Raw genomic sequence first — 9,099 nt, 5'->3', positions numbered from 1 at the left:
AATAAACACGATTCTGATGATTTGGCACAAAAACCATGATTTGGCAAAATTACTATGATTTAGCAGAAATACTATGATTGAGCAGAAGTACTAAGATGTAGTAAAAGTACTTTGATTTAAGAGAAATCCAATTATGGAGGAGTAATACTTTAAAATGGGAGAAATATTGATACACACACACATTCACAGAGCCTAAAGGGAAGAGTATTTGTGCCATGGAGTGTTAAGAAGAATGTGAGGTCCATATTAGAAAAGCTGGTAAAAAGTTTTGAGAATTGTAATAAATGATGAATATGAATTACTTGTCTGTGATAGTGTATTAATTTGTAGGGCAAAAAACGTGCTGTCCAAGGTGGAGTTGAACCTGCGACCTCTGTGTTGCAGACCTGTGTCATTACCAGCTGCGCCACTGGGAAAGACAGTGAGCTCTTGGGAAACAGGGTGATGAGCAGTCAGAATTAGATCGCGGTGTGAGGCAAAGAGCGCCGTTTTTTGGAGTTACAAAATGTCGTGTAACTCAAAAACTAGGTGGACTAGAAGCATAATTCTTGTACTGGGTGAATCAGCGGACTTTGGTGTACTTTGACTGCGATTTTCATTGCTCTTTGTACATCCGTCGCTGAGATATGACGAGAGAAGAAACGGCAGACCTCAGATTTGATTGGCTGGCTAGGAAGCTGGCAGAAATATATAGTAATAGTGTGATTAAGCATAAATACGACATTTAGCAGAAATACTGTATTAAGCACAAATCCTATAAAAAGCAGAAGTACTATATTAAGCACAAACGGTATAAAAAGCAGAAATACTGTAATATGATTTGGTAGAAAAACTATAATTAATCAGAAATACTATATTGGGCAGAAATACTATATTTAGCACAAATCTTATAAAATAGCAGAAATAGTATGAATCAGCACAATAGTAACAACTTAAACAGAAAAATTGGAAAAGCAAAATGGACAGCTGAAAAAATGCTGAACATGCTAAGGGTCCTTCAAATGTACTTGTTAAATGAAAAAAAAAACTCAGCAAAAAAAGTGTAACCGTCACAAAATCACAAATATGGAAACATATGGAAACACACATGCACAGAGAGACACACAGGATCAAATTCATTCAACCAGCCTAAATATATTGAATTTAAATCATACAACAAGATGCTCCCATAAAAACTCTGTCTCGCCCTCTCTTTCTCTCTCTCTGTCACACACACACACACACACACACACACACACACACACACACACACACACACACACACACAGGGAGAGAGAAGTAAGTTTCTAGGTCAGTCAAGCAGCCTGGGAGCTGCTGAATTTGAATCCACCAATCAGAGAGCCTGTGCACTTTTTCCCGCCAAAACAGGTGCAGCCGTTTTTACACACACAGAGCACAGAGACAGGATTTCTGCAGTGAATTTCTCATAGTGAGGATTCCTCTCAAACAAATGGCCATATTTTCCTAACCGTAGGGGCTAGAACGGTCATTCTTACACCGTTTTGTTCAGAAGAGATCAGGGAATCTTAAAGTGTTGACAATTTATCATTAAAATATGAATTATTAAAGATATTTGACTTCTAATGCACCATAACTGAGTAGAGCAAAGCAAAAACTGCCTTGACTTGCCCTCAAACAACGCTTTCTAACTCTAAATCTATTTGGAGTATCAATATCATTTTTTCACCATAAGAGACAGCAGGCTTTGGTGAACAATATTGGAAATTTTCAGGTCTCTGTTGATATCCATTAAAAAGATATGACGAGAGAAAAAAGTTGATCATTTCCAGAGTTTGAAATCTGAAGAAATCTGAGCGAAGGACGAATTTCCTACCCTCAAACAAGTCTAACTCATTTCAGAATGGTAATAGGTGAGAAAGAAATTCTTGAATTGTGAGTGTCAGGAGTGTCTGAAGATATACTGGGACAAGCCTCATGTTTTAACTTCGCTTCGTTAAGGAGACATGACGATTCGAAAATGCCTCTCATTACAGAAATCAAGCTCTGATTTTGAACAAGCTCTCCATAGACTTTCTATGGGGATTTTTGAGACTTTGTGTTGGTCTGAGGAGATTTGCCAAAATTCTATAAATCTCACAACAATGATGGTGACATTTTCTGAAAGCCAGCAAAAATACCTACGTTTTGATGTATAATTTGTGGAAGTTGAGTGAAAATTGAGCAAGTAGCAAGAAGTTGTTCGGACATGAAGAGAAGACTGCAAAACCTTCAGTGGCACACTGGAAGCCAAGTGCATAGCAACCATAACAACGCATGTATTTTCTGAAAAATCACAATTTTGCAACTCAAAACTTTAAGAGGCATAAAAGTAAAACGGTAAAAGATTTGAAAAAGCTGATTTATTCCTGAATAGCCCAATAATTTGAGAACATTTTAAAGTTTGAATGGTTGTTCTACGTGAAAGTAGGAAAAAGTAGTTAAGTTTCAAAAACAAGCAAGTTTTAGCAATGGGACAAAAATAAGCACAAAAAGCTTAATATTTTAAAAAGTATAACAGTATAAAATACCAAAAGATATAGCGCACATTAGCAGAAATAGCAGAATAGTTTAAAATTTGAACGGTGAAAATCGGCTGAAAATTGTGGCACTAGTTAAGTGCCAAAAAGTGTACGGAACGCAACTAGAACTAGAAAAATTTGCATTTCCTGCGAAAATGCAGTGTGGATGCTTTAAAGCTGAAGCTGTCTGCTGAAAACAGTTGAAATAGCTAAAGAAGCTGAAGAAATCAAAGTCAGTGTTTAAAAAGTTGTTGAAATTTTAGTAACTTTGCAGAACAACATCAAGTTAACAAAAATGTAATAACATAGCAGAAATGCAATAACTTAGAAGAAACATAACAATTCACCAGAAATATTGTAGTTTACCAGAGGCTACAACTTAGCAGAAATGTAATAATTTAGAATAACATAACTTAGTAGAAATGATATAATTTAGTAGAAAATTAATAACTTGGCAGAAATATTACAACTTACCAGAACTGCTATAATATTCCAGAAATGTAACAATTAGGCAAAACTGTCAACAGATAACAGCTGAAAACGCTGAAGTAACCTCAAAGTTACTTGTTTAACTGTGAAAAATTACCAAAAACATTAGAAAAGGAAGAAAACCAATTCAATTCAATTCAATTATATTTATATAGTGCCAAATCACAGCAAAAGTCGCCTTAAGGCGCTTCATAGATACAGAGAAAAACCCAACAATCATATGACCCCCTATGAGCAAGCACTTTGGCGACAGTGGGAAGGAAAAACTCCCTTTTAACAGGAAGAAACCTCCAGCAGAACCAGGCTCAGGGAGGGGCGGCCATCTGCTGCGACCGGTTGGGGTGAGAGAAGGAAGACAGGAATACCAGGCAGCAGATAAACTGATGTGGAACAAAACCAAGGTAAAATTGCAGAGTTTACACAGCTGGTGAAATGTAAAAATTCCAAAAAAACAAACAAACAAAAAAAACCCCACAAACAACATTTAGGTAATAAATGCACAAGATGATTTGATAAATATGGTACCAATCTACAAAATACTGTCGAAATGAAGTCAACATTGTGATATATTTCAGGTGTGGAGAGACACACAGCTGAACAATCGATATGCATATTTAAAGAATCAAATAAAGAACATTGTTGTGGAATAAATTACAGTGAAAAATAATCACTACCCTGTGTTAGAGAGTGACTTATGATGAGGTATTAATTGGGTTAACTTTACCTCTAACAGCTTTTCACATAGTGCTGTGACCAGGGTGAAATCCATCATAAAGTAACTGTAAACAGTAGAACCATTAGCATGAATGTTGTGGTATATAACACATATAAATGGATGTGACCTTTATGAACTTTTCAAAATGACTTTATATGTCTGACCCATTATCTATATATATTAGAGCAGATGTGGAAAACCACTGTTAGACCTACTCTATACTAACACAAACACAGTCAAAAATTCATTGCTAGTGTGACATGTGGTCCTTTTTGCCTTTGACCAATGATATGCTGGTTACTTGGACCAGTTTAGTATTTGCTGTCACAGAGGAATGTTAACCATAAATCCAAAAGACAAAACTGAAAAAATATGTTAATTGCAAACATGTTTTTGCTTAGTAAAAGGATTGAAATAACATGGAAACTGTCACCTTAAAGCCTCATTGTAAATATCATCACAAACAGATGTTTTCCACATAAACAACAAAGCTCCACCACATCCAATCACTACATATAAATATAAAAGAAAACAACAACAAATAAAATGTAATTAACACATGGGAAGTCTAATGAGCTTGGAAAGAAAAGCGTCTGGACTTCTTTAAGTTGCTTGAAGACGTTTCACCTCTCATCCGAGAAGCTTCTTCTTCTAAGGGTCAGTGGTGGAGAGTCCCAGATTTAAACCCAGTGGGAGTTTCCCCCCAAAGAGGGACAAAGGACCCCCTGATGATCCTCTACCTAATCACATGAGCCAAGGTGTGAAAGTGGGTGTGGGTCCCAACCAGGCAGGGTTTCGGGTGAGCTTATTGTGAAACCTGGCCCCACCCTATCATGTGATTTCCCTTAGGTCAGATGGCCCAGGATGTGAGTGGGCATTAAGGTGTCTGGGAAGGTATCTCAAAACTGGATTATAGATGGCAGACAGTTGGTGTCATAAACCACCGCCTCTGTTCAAAGATGGTCGCTCACAGTGGACGTAAATGTCTTCTTTCACTCCTCTTTCAAACCATCTGTCCTCTCTGTCCAAAATGTGAACGTTGGCATCCTCGAAAGACTGACCTTTGTCCTTTAGATGCAGATGAACTGCTGAGTCTTGTCCCGTGGAGGTGGCTCTTCTATGTTGTGCCATGCGCTTGTGAAGTGGCTGTTTGGTCTCTCCGATGTAGAGGTCTGGGCATTCCTCGCTGCACTGTACAGCGTACACCACATTGTTAAGTTTGTGTTTAGGAGTTTTGTCTTTCGGGTGAACCAGTTTCTGTCTGAGTGTGTTGCTGGGTCTGAAGTACACTGGGATGTCGTGCTTGGAGAAAACTCTCCTGAGTTTCTCTGATACACCGGCTACATAGGGGATGACAATGTTGTTGCATCTCTCTTTCTTATCCTCCCTCGCTGGTGTCTGATGTTCTTTTCTGTGCATCTTTGCTGACTTTATAAACGCCCAATAAGGATAGCCACATGTTTTAAGTGCTTCCTTTACATGTGTGTGTTCCTTCTTTTTCCCTTCAGGCTTAAAGGGAACATGTTCTGCCCGGGGGTGTAGGGTCCTGATTACTCCAAGTTTGTGATCCAGAGGGTGATGGGAGTCAAAGAGGAGGTACTGGTCCGTGTGTGTGCGCTTCCGATAAACTTCAATGTTGAGGTTGCCATTCTCTTCAATGTGCACAGTGCAGTCCAGGAAAGGCAAACAGTCGTCCTTTGTGTCTTCCCTGGTGAACTTGATGTTTTTATCCACGGCGTTAATGTGCGCAGTGAAGGATTCCACTTCTTGTGTTTTGATTTTGACCCAGGTGTCGTCTACATATCTGTACCAGTGGCTGGGTACTCTCCCTTTAAAAGAGCCAAGAGCCTTCATTTCCACTTCCTCCATGCAAAGGTTGGCTACAATAGGTGACACGGGGGAGCCCATGGCGCAGCAATGTTTTTGTCTGTAGAAACCCTCGTTGTATTTCAAATATGTAGTGGTAAGGCAGAGGTCTAACAGTGTGCAAATCTGATCGGGTGTGAAGTTGGTCCTGTCTTCCAAGGAGCTGTCTTCTTGTAGTCGTTTTCTGACAGTCTCCACTGCCTCTGTAGTGGGTATGCAAGTGAAGAGAGAGACTACATCAAAGGACACCATGAGAACCTTCACAGACATAACACAAGGGAAGACTTTTGATTTAATAACTAAGCTTAAAACAAGTGTTACCTTTTAATATTTGTGGGAAAAATCTGATGCTACCCCAAGAATAGCCACACAGGAAATGATGACAGGCTTGCAGCCCTCTGTCTTCCTGGAGTGAGGTGCCTGATCAGTAGAAGTGAGTTGACAGAAGTCGGTGTCTGTAAGAGTGGTCAAACACTAATACTCTGTCCACTTGCGTAGAGTCTAAGAAGCTGGAATGCAGGCACACTGGACGAGCTTGTTCTAAAAAATACAGAAAAAGGAACATTTCATTTGTGTTAAGGCCTAAAAACTACAAATGAGTTATACAATGAACAATATTGAAATACCTTATAGGTGCTGCAGGTCACATAACCAGAATCCAGAGCAATCTCACACTCACATGATGGTGAGGAAAGACATGAGCTCTGCAATGAGGTTTGAATGTCTCAGTTGGGACACTGAAGAACTCAGAAGACAGCAGTACCTGCACAGAGAGACAGAGTAGAAAAAGCATAGATTTGTAATCCATAATGTGAATTAAAACTCAAAAAGTGTCAACAAGTATAATCATTTGAGTGTGGAATTATTTATGCAATAAACAGGATTTAAATTAATTAAATGAATTAAAAGCACTGACATTTTTTATCAAAGAAAAAAAATCATACCTCTCTCTGCTCTGAGGATCACTGAGCATCTCTGACAGGAAATACAGTTTCCTCAGTATCAGTCATAATTGATGGTCTCAGAGGTGTGTAGTGTGGCAGCATGATGATGGTCTCCAGATCAGGCAGGAGGTCAGGTGATGGGTGTGTCATCTTCTCCATTGAAGACACACTGGTATGGCAGTTCTTAAAACAGCAGTCTCCTTGTGGCATGTAGTTATCTGTGCAGTCCAGCACTGATGGATCAGGTTTGGCTCAGCAGTTCATGAAGATGGTGTTAAGATGTTGTTGTTTCAGCTGAGGATGGTGAGTTTGAAGGTTTTGCCACAAAGGAGACTGTGCCCTGTCTGAAAAAATACATCTAACAAAACAAGTGCTTATAACACCACCCACCCAGCTCAGCCCCCAAGTGTCTATGTGATGCTGGTATGGGGTGTCGGTTACTAAGTCTAATTAGTGCATCAGAAAGCGTGGGCTACACCTAAAGCCCACACTTTCTGATGTCTTTGTTTATTAGCAGCTTTTTCCAGCTGCTCAGAGAATTCTGACTTGGCCTTTATCCACCCAAACCCAAACCCACCCGGATAAAGGCCAAGTCAAACTCACACACCATACAAGCATTACATAGACACTTGGGGGCTGAGCTGGGTGGGTGGTGTTAAACTGTAGTCGGGAACTTTCAGAAAACTATCCATTTACTTCTAAATCAGTTTTTATACATATTCTGTAAGCTGTACTAATGTTTTTCTCTACATAATGTATCATTATAGACATCTCTGGTAGCCTAAAGATAGTTTAAAACTTTTGACATTTTTTACCTGTAAAACATGATAAGCAAAAACTCATTCATCACAAAAACTTTTGATTCTACAAAATCTACTATAATCAAGAAAATATAATTGTCTGTATTTATTCATGTGACCCATAATAAATACCTGCATTTATCTGGGATTTATTTATTTACTATTTCATATTTTAAAGCCCTTGGAGGGGAAGATCTCGTTTGTTGAGCTACATACGTCACAGTAAAAAGATGTAGTCATTTAAAACATGAGAATAAAAAATAAATTATGTTGGTTTATCAAATGTTGCAGCACATTTCAGATCAGAGGTGCATGATAGCAGATGTTCCCTGCTCTGCATGAAGTTCAGCAATGATTTGGTGAAATGATTAATAACATTGCAATAAGAAAGGGTCTTCTGACAGACAGAGTAGGGAAGACCCTTTTTTCAATGAAAAATCTTTTTCATGCTCTACAATCAGTAAACTCTGTAACAAACATGATCTGTAATTGTTTCAAAACTCACCAGATGACTTCATGATTGGCTCAAGGACAGGACACAAAACACAGGGTTGTGGTAACTGTAATATGTTCTCAGAACACCTGAATGTAGGCTTTGCTGTGGCTGGGAAATAAAAATGAGGTCAAGCAAGGTGTTCTTGTCTGTAGTGGCGGAAGTGATCAGCTGTGAATACCCTCTCGACTGAAACTGCTCCAGAATCTGTTTTCTTCCACTCTGTAACTGGTTCTCATTAAAATCTCCACACACAATTATTGGGTGACAGTCCATTATTTCAAGTGAATCTAAAAGACTTACCAGGTTTTGCATGAATGGTGTCAAACTGTAGTCTGGGGGTCTGTACACAACAGCAATGAGCGCAGGGAATGGAGCCTGAACCTTCAACACTAAAAATTCAAGATCAGTGACATTATGCAGATACTGTTTTACCTGAACCTGAAAATGATTCCTCAAATACACAACAACTCCCCCACCACTTCTGCTGGCCATGTGAGGAAAGTTTGTGTAGGACACATGTCTGTTGCGTTTGAACATTGTGTAGCCGTCCAAATGAAGACTGTCTGCAACAAAGGAGCCTTGGAGGTGAGACTCAGTAAGACACAAAACATCTGCTAAACACATTTCATGATGACTCTTGATGTCACTGATGTGAGATGGCAAACCTTCTGTATTGTGATGGATCAGTGTAAAAGTGTCAGGTCTGCTGGCTGTTTCTCTGACCTGAAGAAGAGGCATCATTTCCTCAACACTGGCTTGTCTCATGGTTTGGAGCGCTGCAGTTACCTCAGGATTGGCATAAATCTTGTTCTCATCCAAGTCCTGCAAATAGAGTCCACTGAGAGACGTCACCCTGCTGAGAGCAACATAAGCCATACCTGGTTCAAAAATGTTCTTCATTGAAACTACAGCTGTCTGTGTTGTAAGACCCTGGGTTTTGTGGATTGTGCAGGCAAATGCGAGCTTTACAGGAAACTGTCTGCGTACCGCTCCTTTAAACTTCAGACTCTCCTCTGCTCTCTCAATGTAAACCAGATCATCAGATGCTGCATTAGCACTGCGGTTGTGTCTCATAGGCTGCCTGTTGTCAATTCTGAGCCCCAGTTTAATTATTTGTCCATCATTTTCAGATCTCACCACCTTTACCAGTATACCAAAAGCACCATTGACTAAACCGTTTAGTGTGTCCAAGTTTCTGGTAAGCATGACTCGAGCTCCTTCTGCAACGTTCAGAGTGTCGGGTAAATCATTTCGCCCACCTGTAAATGGT

The 9,099-nt window shown here is 39.4% G+C and overlaps 1 long non-coding RNA gene across 1 annotated transcript; it reads right to left on the bottom strand.

The window, feature by feature from the left end:
* Window positions 1-5,560: 5,560 nt before the first annotated feature.
* On the bottom strand, window positions 5,561-6,715 carry LOC109198000 (uncharacterized). The gene is made up of 4 exons (XR_002058994.2): window positions 6,534-6,715; window positions 6,216-6,352; window positions 5,911-6,129; window positions 5,561-5,792 (listed from the first exon to the last, which is right to left on the bottom strand). It is a non-coding gene; the product is annotated as an uncharacterized LOC109198000 (long non-coding RNA).
* Between the last annotated feature and the right edge of the window lie 2,384 nt (window positions 6,716-9,099).

Source organism: Oreochromis niloticus, unplaced genomic scaffold (genome assembly GCF_001858045.2).
Source record: "Oreochromis niloticus isolate F11D_XX unplaced genomic scaffold, O_niloticus_UMD_NMBU tig00007332_pilon, whole genome shotgun sequence".
Lineage (NCBI taxonomy): Eukaryota > Metazoa > Chordata > Actinopteri > Cichliformes > Cichlidae > Oreochromis > Oreochromis niloticus.
The sequence above is the reverse complement of the archived record's forward strand: the minus strand, read 5'-3'. Positions and strand labels throughout refer to the sequence as shown.